The 15,373-nt window shown below is 36.5% G+C and overlaps 1 long non-coding RNA gene across 2 annotated transcripts in view; it reads left to right on the top strand.

Moving 5' to 3' along the window:
* The first annotated feature begins 12,954 nt into the window (after positions 1-12,954).
* The window catches only part of LOC113460404 (uncharacterized), a 45,106-nt gene continuing 42,687 nt past the window's right edge, over positions 12,955-15,373 (top strand). For both annotated transcript variants that reach the window (XR_003382248.2, XR_012580539.1), the window contains exon 1: positions 12,955-15,352. This is a non-coding gene — a long non-coding RNA (uncharacterized LOC113460404). The remainder of the gene's footprint in view (positions 15,353-15,373) is intronic.

The raw sequence follows: 15,373 nt of genomic DNA, 5'->3' as shown, positions 1-15,373 counted from the left end.
CAAAATTTTGCAGTGAAAGAGCTACATCTGGCTGGTGAGTGGTCACCAGTGGTGTTCCTTGGGGCTCGATTCTACAGCCAGTTTTGTTCAATCTATTTCTCAGCGATCTGGATGTAGGAATTGAATGCATTATTACCAAATTTGATGATGATTACAAACTGGAATGTGCTGCTAACTCTTTTGTGGGACAAGATGCCTTGCAGAGGGATCTGGATAGCTTAGAGCATTGGGCAATGATTAATGGGCTTAAATTTATAAAGCCCAAATCCTAGGTTCTGTACCTGGGGTGGAATAACACTTGAATACAAGTATAAATAAGAAAGAGTGGCTATCCTGAGGGGAGAACAGGAAGTGGGATGATGTGAACTGAGTTACTGTGTTTTTTCATCCATAAGAAAAACTTGAAAGGTAGTAGACAGACATTAAACCCTCCCTCCCTCCTTTCCCCCTCATTTTTCTTTCCCTTTCTTCTTTTCCCCCTTTTGCACTCCCTTTCCACCTTTTCTCCTCCTTTCCACCTCTTCCCTGCCTATTGTTTTTCATTCTGCCTTAATTTAAGGCGTAGGACTGCAAATTATTATGGGTAATATTCCCAAGACAGACATGTTTGCAACTGGTGGGACTTAAAATAAATGACTACCATCTTTATTGTTGCAGAATGAAACACAAAAGTAAAATTTCCCTCCTTTTTAATGAGGCTTTTTATATCATGAGAATGTCATATTGTGCTCTCAATTCACATTCAGTTTTCTGAAAATACTTGTCCAATTTGACAAGAGCAACAACAACAACAGATTAATGCTGGAGCAGTTTCCACTGAAATTTGGAGATCAGTGGATACATTTAAAATTTGGATTTTTAAGGAAGGCACAAAAGAATATTTTTAAGCCTAATTGGTTACAAAAAGCCATTGACATTATAGGTGTTATACATTAAAAATCACTTAGGGGGGAATATGCAATGCAAACACCTTTCTTCCCTTATAAAAATTACAGAGATTATTTTCAAGTTTATATCTGTGTGTATTGGTTTTGCATGGCCCGGTTTTTGGAAGGGGATTGCCACAGAGGTGGCTTCTGTGAGAAGTTGCTAGATGCTTCAACCACTTCCAGCAGAGCCTATCTATGATGATTCAGAACATTGACACGGCCAGAGCTGGTCCTCCTAGAAATGGTGGAAACACTTCTGTAGTAACATATTTAAGAAGACATAAAAACCAAGGTTGTAGTGCAGTTTTAATTCCAGCCTGAGATGAGCAGGGTGAGGATATGTGAGCTAAACAACTCTGCAGACACCAAGGTTAGTGAAGAAGGCAGGGGAGGAAGTGCTCCAGGTGCCAGAGCTAATTCCCCTGCTGCCTGGGGTGCAGACCATGGAGAAGCAGCTGTGCCACTGCAGTCCATAGAGAAGCAGAGATCCACGCACAGTCCATAGAGGAGCCCATGCCCGAGCAACTGCATGCCTGGGAGGAGGCTGTGTACCCGTGGGAGACCCATGGATTGAGGTCCCTTCTCCTAGGCTTGAGCAGCCTGTCCTTGAAGCAACAGACCCTGTGAAAGAGTGACCCACACTGCAGCAGTTATGGGAGGACTGTTCCCTGTGGGATTGAGCTCACATTGCAGCAGTTCACAGGGAGCTGCTGCTGCTGTGATGGACTCACATCACAGAAGTTAATGGAGAACTCTCTCCTGTGGGAAGGACCCCACAGTGCAGCAGGGGAAGGACTCCTCTCCCTGAGCAGCAGGAGAAGTCACAGGTGATGAACACAGGTGATAAACCCCATTCCTCTGTCTCCTTTTGCCACTAGGGTAGGAAGCAGAGCTGAGAAGGAGGGAGGGGTGTAGGGACAAGGTGGTGTTTTTAAGGGCTTATTTTACTTCTCATTATCCTACTCTGATTTTGCGGGCAATAAATTCACCTTATATCTCTAAGTTGAGCGCACTGTCTCCTTGAGGGTAACTAATTAGTGAGTGATCTCTCCTGGTCCTAATCTCATGAACGTTTTGTTAAATTTTCTCTCTTCTGTCCAGCAGCAGCAGAGGAGTGAGTGAGCAGCTTTTGTGGATGCCTGGCACTGGGTCTCAGTGTCAACCCATTACACTGTGATATAATTTTAATTTGAGCTAGTGTTCAGGATCTTTTAAAGAATATATGCACAGAATTTTCTAAAACCTCAGAACTGTTGAGACTGCAGTCCCAAACCAGAACAGATCTGTATGCATATAAATTAAATCCTCAGCTTGTTACTTTCTGTAGGAATTAAATATTAAATAGAGATGTTAGAAAATGAGTAGTGTTGTTTTTACTATATTCTGATAGCTCTATCTGAATAGAAACTCCATTGTAATATTAGTTCCAATGTTTCTTATATTTTGCTTATTTTTCATTCTATGGATTAATTGACTGTTCATGTTTTACATACAATTATGTATGATTTTTCAACAGAATGGAAAGTAAGTAATCATCCTCAGATATGAGACTGACATTTTATAAAGTGCTTTAAGCCATCTCAGAGCTGCTCTTTGAAAAATTTGGATATTTCTTTCCATTGACAAGTTGCATTTCGCATTTTTTATTAAAAAAACTATTTATTACTTGAATCTACATAAGATTAACTGGTAATTCTAAAAAGAACTTCTGTCAGTCCTGCGAGGAGATTTTATAGTAATTTTTTATAACATCGTGGACCTCAGCAGCACAGTTAGGATTTTAGTTGTTCACGGGAAACTTTTCCGTGAAAACATACCAGGCATTTTGCAAAGCAATTTCCAATACTGAGTATTTGGTTTAAAAAAAAAATGGTTTCAAAAATGGTTTCAAAAATTTTCCCTTTAGGTGAAATGTCTTGATCTTCTTACTTTTTCAATATACTGAACAGTGACCTTATTTTCAGAAAGATATTTCATGTAGAACGCATCTCTTAACACAGTGTTAAAATAATGATGTCCCTTCTCTACTGTGAGTTTTCCTTAAAAAACAGGTGGAGTGCTTCCTTTATTGCTTTTCTTCATTATACCAGTTAGCTGATATATATTTGATTTGGTGATCATTTGAAATGGCATGCATTAAATGTATTACTTTCTCATGGTAGTGCAGATATGGTTGCATGCTCTAGGGCCATTGCCCAGTTTATGTTGTCCACTGTTAAGGTATGTTGACACAAATCTAGCCGTCCTTTCTAAGCCTAACCCACGTTCCCAATTTTTTAGCACTTTATTCTGGATTTTGAAATTTTAATTTTTTAAGGAGATCTTTAAGGAGATCTCCTGTATTCTTATAAAAGCAATTCTAACAACCTCAGCTTTTTAACTTCTGCATTATTTTAAAAAAATCTTTTTAATAGATAGAGGTTTTCTAACAAAGTTTATTGAAAAGTTGTAGGGAAGTGGTTGTCACCTATTTATTATTTACATTATTTATTTGTTTATTTATATTATTATTATGTTAATAGAATCATCATCATGTTAATACAATTATCATAATATCAATACAATACTATTAATATGAATACAATAATACTGTTCTGCTTTGATGAAGAAAGCTTGATAAAATTAGATATTCACATAAAAGATTGGGCCCACATTATACCCTCAATTTCTTTTTTTTTTAAGTGTAGTATAGTGTGCAGTTTAGTTTTGCATGTCTTTTCTGATTTTGTGGAGCTGGCACTGGACTAAATGAGCAGAAGCTGGCTAAGAAAGTGCCAGTCTTCCATTAGAAAGTTTCTCAAACACTGTTGTTTCTGTTTAAAATCACAAATACGGTTATTTTTTCTTTCACTTACAATCTTATAAGAAAGGTAGTTTTACTGCTTATGAGAGTGCGTGCAATTCCATTCTAACTGATCCCTGGTTTTACAAAACATAGTCCATCTAAATGGCCTTTGTTTACAGATCTTGTTTCTCCTTTCAAATTTCTTGTATGTTTGAGTGTTGTTTACTGCCTAAGTCCATTTTAAAATCACATATTCTTTAACATATTTGTGTACTTGTTAAATGAAGCACTATACAGAATGTGGTTTCTTTGATTTCACTGAAGGTCTTCGTGATGATTTATATGGTGGATCCTATTGTGGTATACTGTATAAAAGTAAATGTTACTGTCTAAACAGAAATAAGAGGTAAAATAATGTATTTGCAAGTTTTAAAATTAACCAGATGGGTGATGCATGCACACACATTTCAAGTGTTACTGCAGTGGGGATCACAAATTTGGTATCTCCTGCCTCCTTTTCATATTGTTGCAAGCAGGTTGTTGTGTCAAAGCTGTGTCCAGGTCATAGTAAATTTTCATGCTGAATTTGACCACTATTTAATTACAGGTTTGAGAATTATTCTTGGGGTCTGCAATTAAAAAAAAAAAATCTGATTATGAATCAAAGCTTGAGAATGAATGCAGTACAATTCAAAATTAATGTCTGGTGGACTTACAGCAATGAGACACGACTTGATGCTCTGCTGATGTAAGAAAATTCTCTACAGAAAGAAAGCAACCACAGTTTAAACATTCTTGTAGTAGTCAGTAATAAACTGAGATGTTAATAAAAGATTAAATCAAGGAATTAATAAAAAACAATAGCTTACGTAAATTATTGTAGAGGAAAAGTAAAGGCAAATTGCTCCAAAAATTGCAAAAATTCCAAAACCTAATTTCAATACATCCCAAGTAATATTTATAAATTAGCTTTCAGCAAAGCCATATTAAATAGAAAACTGTAAAAGGCATATCTTCCCCATTTGACACATACAAGGGTGAATTTATATTTTTCCTCTAGGAAAAACTGAATGAAGAATCAAGTTTCCTAGCTGGACCTGATTTCTGCTCTTGCAAGCACTTAAGTACCTAAAGAGTGATACAAGAGGAACTAAATAATTTCTTTTAATATTTACATTGAAAAATGTACTTGGAATTGGGTGAATAACTGTTGACATTTGTGCTATACATGTAAGTAACAACATGCTGTGACTTGAACACCACTTTTTCCTAACAATAACCAAATGAGAAAATGTGAAGAACTCGTATTTTGGAGTTCTACATATGGGGGCATGAGAGCCTAAGGAAAACCAAGAGTCTTCACTTGGGAGACATGAACTGTTCAGTTTAAAGTGCAAAGCAGCAATAGAAATTTTGTGCTAACCTTTTGTGCCTTAACCTCTTGGAGTTCAGCTGTCTCAGAACAGAAAACAAGTCATCAGGAGCTGAATTATTTAGAAGCAGGCCTCCATATTATTGAACACAATGTGTCAAACTGTCTGTCATTTCAGAAGAGGAGGTTATTTTGCACAATGTATTTTAATAAAAAAAAAAATTGTATCTCAGTGAAAAAGACCCATACATGGCTCTGCATATTTTCAGTTGTGTTATAGGCTGTTTTCATCTAAACCAGGTCTTGCTTGTCTATGTCTGGTTAAATCATCATATCACTTAATTAACCATTTCTTTCAGAACTCTGGAGTTAATTTATTGGAAAATATGTAACATACCACACGCAAATCTAACTTAGAAGTGTCTACTAACTCAGAAGAGTCTTTTCCAGTTGTATGTAGTCTGTGTAGCTGCCAGCTAGAAAAAGAATTTCCTATACTCAGAGGATTGGTTTGTATTTCATATGGTACTCTGTATGAACATTACATTTAATTATGCTGGCCATGAGTTATAGGTCTTCCCATAATCACTGAATTGTTCTCATGGTGCTTATTATGTTTTATACACCTATTTTTTGTATTAGATACTTGGGTAGTTCAGGTAAGAAGATAGTCTTTTCATTATGTCTAATGACTTCACATCTGGACTGTTAATCAGACTTTAAGTGGGAGCAGATACAAAACTACTGCTAAATAAATTGCATTATTTTTGTTTTCTTTAGAGAATTTTAAATGCTAAAGCACAAGGAAATGGTTTAGCATTTAATAGAGATATTGTCTTCCTCTAAAATTGAAACCAATTTATTTCAGTAATACTTCTCAGGAGGGATTAATGTAATTTGAATTCACTTTCTATCACATTTAACCTCTACATTTATATCACCTTCTTTAGATTCCTTGAGGCAGAAGGCGAGCTTGGCTGAACAGGGTTCTTATCTTGGAAATAAGATGGAAAAAATGGGTATGCCCAGTGGAAGCAGGGTCAAGTGGCATGGGAAGAATACAGAGATACTACTTGCCACTGCACAGAGAAAATTTGTGGGGCCAAGGCTCAGCTGGGCCTGAGGCTGGCTGGAACTGCAGGGGACAATAAAAAGAGTTTTTTCAAGTATGTTAATGGCAACAGACTGTAAAAATGACATCAGCCCCTTACAGGATGCGGATGGTCACCTCACAAACAGGCATATGGACAAAACATGGGTGTTTAATGCATTCTTTGGCTCTCTCTTCAGCATGGATGATGGACCAAGGGAGTTTCAGTGCCCTGAGATGGTAGACCATGACTGTGTGAATGATTAACCACCAGCTGCCCCTGAAATTGTGTAGAATCTACTTCTTCAGCTGGATTCCTACAAATCTATGGTGCCTGATCAGATTCATCCAAGAATAATCCTCAAAGAGCTAGCTGATGTCATTGCAAAATCTCTCTTGATTTTTTGAGCGATCTTGGGAATCTGGACAGGTCCCAGCTGACTGGAAGTTGGTGAACCTTGTCCCAGTTTTCAAGAAAGGCAAGAAGGAGGACCCCAGAAACCTCAGGCCTGTTAGTCTCACTCCAGTACCTGGTTATGTGCCTGACTTATGGAGAAGATTACTCTTGGAGGTATTGAAAAACACCTGAAAGACAATGCAGTCATCACTCACAGCCAGCACAGCTTCTTGAGAGGAAAGTCCTGCTTGCCAAGCCTGGTTTCCTTTTATGACAAGGTAACCCACCTAACTGATCAATGCATGCCAGGTGATGTAATTATTTTGTATTTCAGAAAATCTTTCCATACTGTCTCTCACAGTATCCTCCAGGAAAAAATGTCCAGCGTACAGCTGGTTAAACACATCATGGGATGGGTAAGCAACTGGATCACAGGCTGGTGACATCTGGTCTAGACTGGTGACCTGTTACTAGTGGAGTTCTTTAGGGCTCCATCCTTGGCCCTGTGCTCTTCAGAATCTTCATTAATGACCCGGTTGCAGTACTAGAAGGTATATTAAGGAAGTTTGCAGACAATACTAAATTGGGAGGAAATGTTGACTCTCTTGAAGGCAGGGAGACCCTGCCAAGAGATCTCAACAAATTAAAGGACTGGAGAATTATCCTCTGTGCTCCCCTGGCATCTCCCAAATGATTTGAAAACCCCAGCCTATTGGCTATTTCCGAAAAAAACCCCAAAACTGAAGAAAATAAGGATATTTTAAGCCTTAAGTGTTAATAAGGCTATCTCTGGGAGGGATGGATTCCTTAAGTAGCTTGCTAACTTCTGCAATTTAAGAAGTCAAACAGAAATACTAATATGACAGTAGGGAGAAACAGCTCTTGATGCAGCCTATAGGAGTCACATACCCAGTGTTATCTTAGCTCAGAAATGGACAATTGGGAAGAATCACAGACTCAGCTTTTTGTCAGAAGGAATATTTTTCTGACAGATACACTTCTTAACTAGACTGTTCAAGTCATAAATATTAATAATTTTACCATGATAGAAGAGAAATATAGAAATAATATGGACATGGAAATATGGAAAAGCAGAGAAAAACAAAAAAATAAAAACACAAAAAGGAAGTGTGTAAAGGAGTAAAATACACAAAGAAAGCCTAAAAGAGCTAAGAAAATAAATGCAAAACAGGACTAGGTCCTCTGGGTTACATACAGTCAAGGAATTGAATTGTTTTAGGCTTAAAGAGGTCAGTGTTTTCCTTTTTCAGTATCTGAGTTTGGGCTGTGCTTGCTCATTGCTCCAGGGCTAAATCATGGTGGTGAGAGCTTCTATTTTAAGTTGCAAAGCCAGGAAAAAAACTTCATAAAATACACCATTCTTTGCTCTTTTACAACATTTTGTACTTCATTATGTTTGATTTTACTAATCCATTTAGTTATTGAAAAACAATGCCTAAGTACCTTTCTTGTCTTCTAAAATACTAGCATCACGAAGTAAATTATCACAGTGGAGAAAAAAGCCTTTGCTTCCCTGTTGTTAGTGCGTGATTGCATCAGAGCTCAAAGCATACTTTGTGTCAGGCTACTTTCCAAATTGATGCTTTCTTTTCTGTAGTGCTGCTGAGTTAGGAGCAGTACAATGCCAATTTGATCAGATTGCCTTTTCTGACCTGAAAGCCAGGTTGCACCATCGAGGAATAGGTTTGAATCCTTGGTGGCATGCTAGTTTGACAAAAAGTAGTTGCTGAACTAATACTGGATATGGTTAGAGATACTGCGGGATCAAGTGTATTAGGTATTTTTGCTTCACTGTGCTTGATTTTGGCTCTTGCTCTGATGAATAGCAATGTAACTACCTAAATTCTATTGTCTTGCTATCGCTCAAGAACACATCTCAGAGTCTTTATTGTTTAGTTGGGAGTTTTTTTGTGTGGGCTTTTTTCTTTTTTTTTTCCCACAAACCACTGAATATCTGCTGGAGAATATCATGCTTTGAAGAAAAACATCTATAGTTCAATATGCACTTGACATTTTCTCTCAAATCCTCTATGCTATTTTCAAGCCTTAGGCATTCAAAATCTTATTAAAAGAAAGGGGTAACCTGAAGGGTTTTCTATCAAAAATCATTGTAGATACAGCAAAATCAACATCTAACACTTCCAAATATACTACCATTATGAAATATAAATATTGTTATTGACATTAATATGAAATGTACGCAATGAGTATCTATTTATTATTAAAATAAATTCCCAAAAGCATTAACAGAGGTAAAACAAGGGATGTTGCAGCATTTTTATGTAATTTACGCTTAATTGTATAAAGGGATGGTATTCATAATACAAAGGACTACTTTTCTAAAGCTTGATCAAGGGAATTAATTTATTGCCTGCTTGGTTACAAAGAAAATAATTAGAAGTACTTTGATATAGATTAGGTGGAATGGAATGGAAAAATAACTTGAGCTACTTGTAAGGTAACTGCATTTTGTTGCTGTTTCGAAGTTTAAACTGCGTTAAAGAAGGTTTTTGAGATTTTAGGAATATGGTGCTTTGGAAGGGAAGAATCTGAGCTCTATAAGATTGCACTTCAAAAGTCTTGTATTTCAGCTTGCTGTTGTCCTGATATGCATACCTTAAGGTTTTTTTTTAATATATGCTGTTAAATGGAAGTTTTATTATTTGCTATCTTTTTGGAGAAAAAGGATACATTGAGAATTCTTGAATATTTTTACTCCTTTTTTATCTCTCCTTGTCAGCCAAATTTTTATTGAATTCCTTTCTAATAAGGTTGACCCTGGTAGAAAAAAATATACTTAAACAATCTAGAGAGAAATATTTAAACATGATGTTTTGAGACATAATTCCTGCACTAATCCTGAAAATCCTTTCAACATTGTCAATTGTATTTCACTCTGACACAGTAGAGAGAGGAGCATTATGTTGCTTCTAAGCCAATGACTGCTCTATTTACATTCTCCATTTGTCAAATCTAATTTACTTCTATGCTGCCTTTGGCTTTTGTTGCTATGAGGGAAGTCCAGCAGCACAATATTTAGAATGTGTTGTGATGGGGAAGATTTGGATTAGTAATCTTGGTTTTGCTTGTCAAGAGAAGAATTAAGATCTAATAATTGAATACGTGTCATAAAAATAACTGCAAAATACTGTCATGAAGTTTTACTTGCTAGGACTTTTAAATTTTGTTCTTTCTTTCTACGCTAACACAGTTTTTATTGGTGTCTTAGGTTACAATGTAAGATGTAACCAAAAGTATGTATTCTATCAGCTTCTGTTAGAACCAGGTAGGGCAGTGCTCTTTATCTCTTCCATGACACATCCCTCATAACTCTGGGGGGCTGTCTCTGTTAATGGGCCATCAAGTCTCACTACAGAACTCATGATATGACATCATCTCATTGTGAGACACTCTGCCCCGGGGGAGGAACCAAACATTCCTACTTGGATATAATCTGAGACTTGGAACACCAAAGGCAGCCTTATCCACTGGATTCCCAGAGGAAGACCAGGCCCCTCTACACCACCACTGGACATTCAGAGGAAGACCACACCCTTCTTCTGCTTCAACAGAACCACATCTGTCACTCCAAGAGGACTGCAGCTACCCTTTAATTGGACTGATACCAACACCCTGACCAACATGGCATCAGGTTGTATTGTGACTCTGTCAGTGATTTTATACCATTACATGTATTTTAATTTTCGTATTAAATTTTAGTTCTAACATGAAACCTTCCAGTGGTTTGCTTTCAAACTAATACACTTGGTATTCCTCCTATGCCTTTCCAAAGACAAAAAATTGATTGAGGTAAAGGTATGATGTATATTCTAGGTATCATATTTTTAGGTATACTGAAGTTAAGATAATCTAATAAAACATGGGAGGATTTAAGGTAATCTTTGTCTTGTCAAGTCCTCTATAGTAGGATCATGACAATTATTCTAATTTTGGAATAGATCTGATAGAACAATTCTGAAAAAAAGGGTCACCACAATTTAGGTCCTAATACCTGGCTATCAATGACCTTTCTTCAAATCTGCACTCATGTAAATACAACATAAATAAAGAACAAGAGTCTCAACATCTGTCCAAAAAGTTATACTGACCTTCGCCTTCTAAAGAATGTAAATCCTCTTTTCTCTTTTCAAAGCTAAAATAAAAATAAAGCCTTTACCTCATGTCAAGTAATTTGAACTTGAGGCACTTGCTGTTTAGATTCTTCAAAATAAATTTCCAGTTGAATCCACCAGAACAGAGATTTGCTACAATTTTTGTGATCAAAATATTTTTCTTCTTTCATTTCATCTTTTAATTAATCTGAAATCCTTTACTGGTTGACAGTTCTGAACTATACACCTAGATTTTCCACTGGTGAATTTTGGGCTGATGTCAATCAGTCTCGTAAATTTTTTCATGCATTCCCTTGCTAACTCTGGGCTAAATTTACATTTTCAAATGTGAAGAAGCCGCATAAACCTCCCACAGATCTGTTTGTTGTAACAAAAGTAACCTGAAGCCATCGGATTTTATTTTTCAATGAAAGATATCATAAAGAAATCAAACAAATGGAGTTCCTGTCTACTAAATTAAATGGTGCTTTTCAGAGAGAAATAGGAAAGGGTACCCTTTATTTTCCTTCAATATTTCCTCAGCCATGTGATCAAAATACATCAGAAACTGATTAATAAAGCAAAGGCGCTTTCTTTAGCTTGCACCAGTGAGCTTTAGGACTCACAAAGTTGTACTTTTCAGTACCGAAAAATGGACTACTGGCTCTCTACAGAGAAGATTGCTGTGGTTGACACAATTATGGCATGCTAAAGGAAGGTGATCTGCTATTTAAAATCATCTTTCATCCTCCTGCTAGGGCCTGTAAACTGTTTCCCTCTTCTCTTAAAATGTGCTGTGTTTAACAGGCAACTTTTTCAGCAAAAGTGTATCTTCAAAAAGAATGGGAATGCAGTGCTACAGAAGACTTCCTGGACAAGCTGAGAGTAAACTTATTTAGCAGTGAAAACAAGGATGATGAATGATTGAGAGAATAATTGCCAAACTTTCATGCAATTGAGGATGCTAAGGTCAGTAGGCTAGCTCTTTTGGGAAAATATTTAAGGATTTTGCCTTGCTTCTATATGGAATTTGGAAAAAATAGCAGAAAAAAAAAAAGAGAAAGGTCCAGGGAGAAATGTAAGTGCTTTCTCCCATGATCTTTCTTTACAATGACAGTGATGCCAGAGTTAATATCTTCTCATGTGTGGAGTAGTTATTTTTTATTAATACTGATTCATTTCAACATGCAAATGCCCCTAAATTATGGAAAACATTATTTCTTATATCCTTGGCAATGTTTCAGAAGCATTTGAAGGCCCCCAGTGGAATAAAGGTTATGCATTCAGACCACATCTCTGCCCTTGATAAGTGTTGGCAGACACTTGGGTCTTTTGTGTCCCAATACAGTGCCCGGGCAAAACCGCCTCTAATCATTATGCACAGAAGTAGTATTGCAGTCAATAAAACTTAAACAGAATTAGCAAAGTTCACAGCATTGAAGAGATTGGATTTTTAGTTTATAAGAACAGAGAAGACAATAGGAATTTCAAAATATAATTGTTAGCTTTTCCAGGATTAGAACAACCTTGACTCTCAGCCAAGAACATTCCAATTGAGCTAACAGCAGGAAACACATCCAATGTTGAGATCATCTTTGCAATAAGATAACAATTTAATTTCATTTTTGAAGGTCATCTAACCTTGTTTAAGGACAATATTAGTGTACAGTATGTTCACATATTTTAATGTCACAGTGTGAAAGACATGAAAAGTAGTCCAAGAACCAGGATACAACTACTCTAAGAAAATATTACAAAATGATGCAATACTATTTTTTCCAAAATATTATAATGAAATTTCAGAGTTCATAGATGCTATTTTAACTTTAAAGTCTAACTTTGAATTTCTTCATTTAACTCCATATTTTTGCACACTATATACAGGTGTTCAAACTCATACATTTTGAATCAGAAACCATTTCGAGAAGTCAGTCAAGGCATTCTCAAACTACTCATAGTAGTCATATTTGGATTATTGGAAACCAGGGAAACTGCATGGAAATTATTTGGGATAAAAGTGCAAAGGGAGCAGTCCTTCTCCTCTGTTAAATTTCAATTTTGATCTATTTCATTATGCAATTGTGTCTTTAGATTGCGCAGGCTGGGATCAAGGAGATGGCAAGTGCTAGGGAAGGCACCTTTTTCGTACAGTTCCACCACAGTGCATATATGAAAACATGGTTTCAGTTTAAACCTACCAAAGACGTGGCTGTGCTATGGCACTTGGCTGTGAACTGGAGTGACAGAAGTAGGTGTATTTTACTCTGCCTCTTTGCATGGCTGACTGAGGTGATTTCTTTGACTGCTTCTCCTGCCCATGGATGCCCCTCAAATCCTGTGGGTAGGTGGAAAGGAGACAAACCTATTAGAATCTCACTAATCTGTGTGAAATATTTTTCAACAAAATTACTTGTAATTTATGGAATGTAACATAATTGCTTGGGGAAAAAGGAGCAGAGGTAGCAGCAGATTTAACAAATCAAAGGTTGTGCTACAGATAGCTTTCCTGTTTTCCAGGATTCTAAACAGAACAGGAAAACTTTCCTTTTAATAGATTTATTTTAACTCATTCAGATAATATATGTATTGAAAAGCTGAGAGAAGGAGAAATTAGAGACAAAAATGAAATGTCAGCTTTATTTAACAGGTCACCATTACCTTTGTCTTCCCATCTTCCAAATCTTTCACTCTTGAAAGTTAAGAGGAAAGCTTCACTTGGATGAATTAGGAAGTGTGATGAATTATAATAGTGACTTGGGACAAAGAAGAGTCTTTTTGCCACTCTTCTCACTCTCTTTGAATTGAATATATAAATATATGTCTTAAGGGTGGGAAGCATCTTCCTTTTCTAGATGATGTTGATGAAGAAGAGGTGAACTAGAAGGTCCTCAAAGATTTCACAAATCAAAGAGGATTTTCATGCCAGTTGTGGAAGAATACTAGCAAGTCAATTTGTGGAATGAGGGAGAGGAATGCTTTGCTTTCAAGGGACTTAGTTAGAAAGACCACATGCCTTTATAAGTAGTTTTTGTTTTCTAAAAAAATCAAACTTTCTAAATCTTGTAATTCAAGGGTATTGAATGCAGGGAGCCCCTGACACAGGGAATGATTTGCATCTGACTCCATGATTCAGAATGCCAAATAATTGCTTTATTAAAACTATACTATATTACATTAATACTATATTGTGACTATACTAAAAGAATACTAAAGAAAAACCCGTGACTGTCTGAGACAGCCAGGACACAGCTTTGACCCAATTGCCCAAGGAAACAAAACAATCTTTGCCAGTGTCCAATAACCAAATCACTTTGCGGAATCAGTCACCATAACACATTCCATAGGTGCAAAACAACAGGAGCATTGAATAGAGAATTGTTTTCTCTTCTCTGAGGTTTCTCACTGCTTTTCCCAGGAAAAATCCTTAGAAAATTGTGCCTGCTGTTCTCTGTTAAGAGAGCTGAGGCAACAGAAGAGTAGGTTTTCTTTTGTATTGTTTTTTATTTTGTTTGGGTTTTTTTTGTTTTGTAGAGCTAATTCTGATTTTACAATGACAACAATTTAGGACTAATTCTACCAAAAGAGGCTGTGCAATGAAGAAATAATTTCAGGGAGCTGACAATCAGTTGATAATCTATTGATAATCATATATAATTGTATGTTCATCTTCTTTCTTGGGCTCTGTATCAGTCTGTGCCACTGTGCCATTTCTGAAAGACAAAGTGTTTGTAGTATTTATCAAAAGAAACTCAGTAAAACTCATTTTACATGACTGGTATTATACAGTAATAAAACCACTGAATCTGTTTCCTTGAGGTCTTTTTTGGATAAACTTTACATGTCAATAAAGTTCAAGCCTACCTTGTCCTACCTTGATTTTTCTGTTTTCAAAGTCTTGGAGGTACTGAAGTTATTTCTACATGGCAGTGTACAGGTCTGGTGATTCACTGAAGAATTGGTAGCTGAATATCTGCAAAGGCCACCACTCGTGCTATCTGAACTTTAATTTTGAAAGTTAAAAGAAAAGAATTTGTCTCCTGTCTATTAAGTGTATACACTTACTAGAATGACTGTTGCAAGTTGTCCTGGTTCCAGACAAGACAGGGCTAATTTTTTGCATTATCCAAGAGGGGGCATGGCTAGGACCTGGAGATTACTTTGTTTCATTTCATATCATTGCTGGGGGCAGGGGAAAGGGATTCTCTTGTCTCTTCCAGGGAGAAAGGCTTCTTTTTTGTCAAGAAAACATGTTAGGGGAAGCCATCTAATATTTGATTATTGTCGTGGACCTTCTGTGTAAATTGTTTCTTTATTTTATTTTGTTTCTTTAATTAGTAATATTGTTGTTGTTATTGCTAATTTTCTTACCTCATTGCTGTTTCCAGTAAATTGTTTTTATCTCAAACTATGCCCTTTATGCTTTGTGCCTCCAATTGGAAGGGGAGAGGAGAATGAGTGGTGGTGTGGTTTTAGTGGGAAAACTAAATTAGAGAATACCATTCCTAAACCACAACACAAGTCAAATTATATATTAACAATTTTCAGATTTTGTTTTCCTCTTAAATGCTCACTGCAATATCCTTCTTTTCTCTGCATTCCTTTAGGCATTTCATTCTGATGTTTCAAGCTCAAAGACTGTTGCTTGTGTGAGTACACTTACCAGGGCA

This window comes from Zonotrichia albicollis, chromosome 1 (genome assembly GCF_047830755.1).
Source record: "Zonotrichia albicollis isolate bZonAlb1 chromosome 1, bZonAlb1.hap1, whole genome shotgun sequence".
Classification (NCBI taxonomy): Eukaryota; Metazoa; Chordata; class Aves; order Passeriformes; family Passerellidae; genus Zonotrichia; species Zonotrichia albicollis.
Note: the sequence above shows the minus strand (reverse complement) of the source record. Positions and strands in the feature narration are given on the sequence as shown.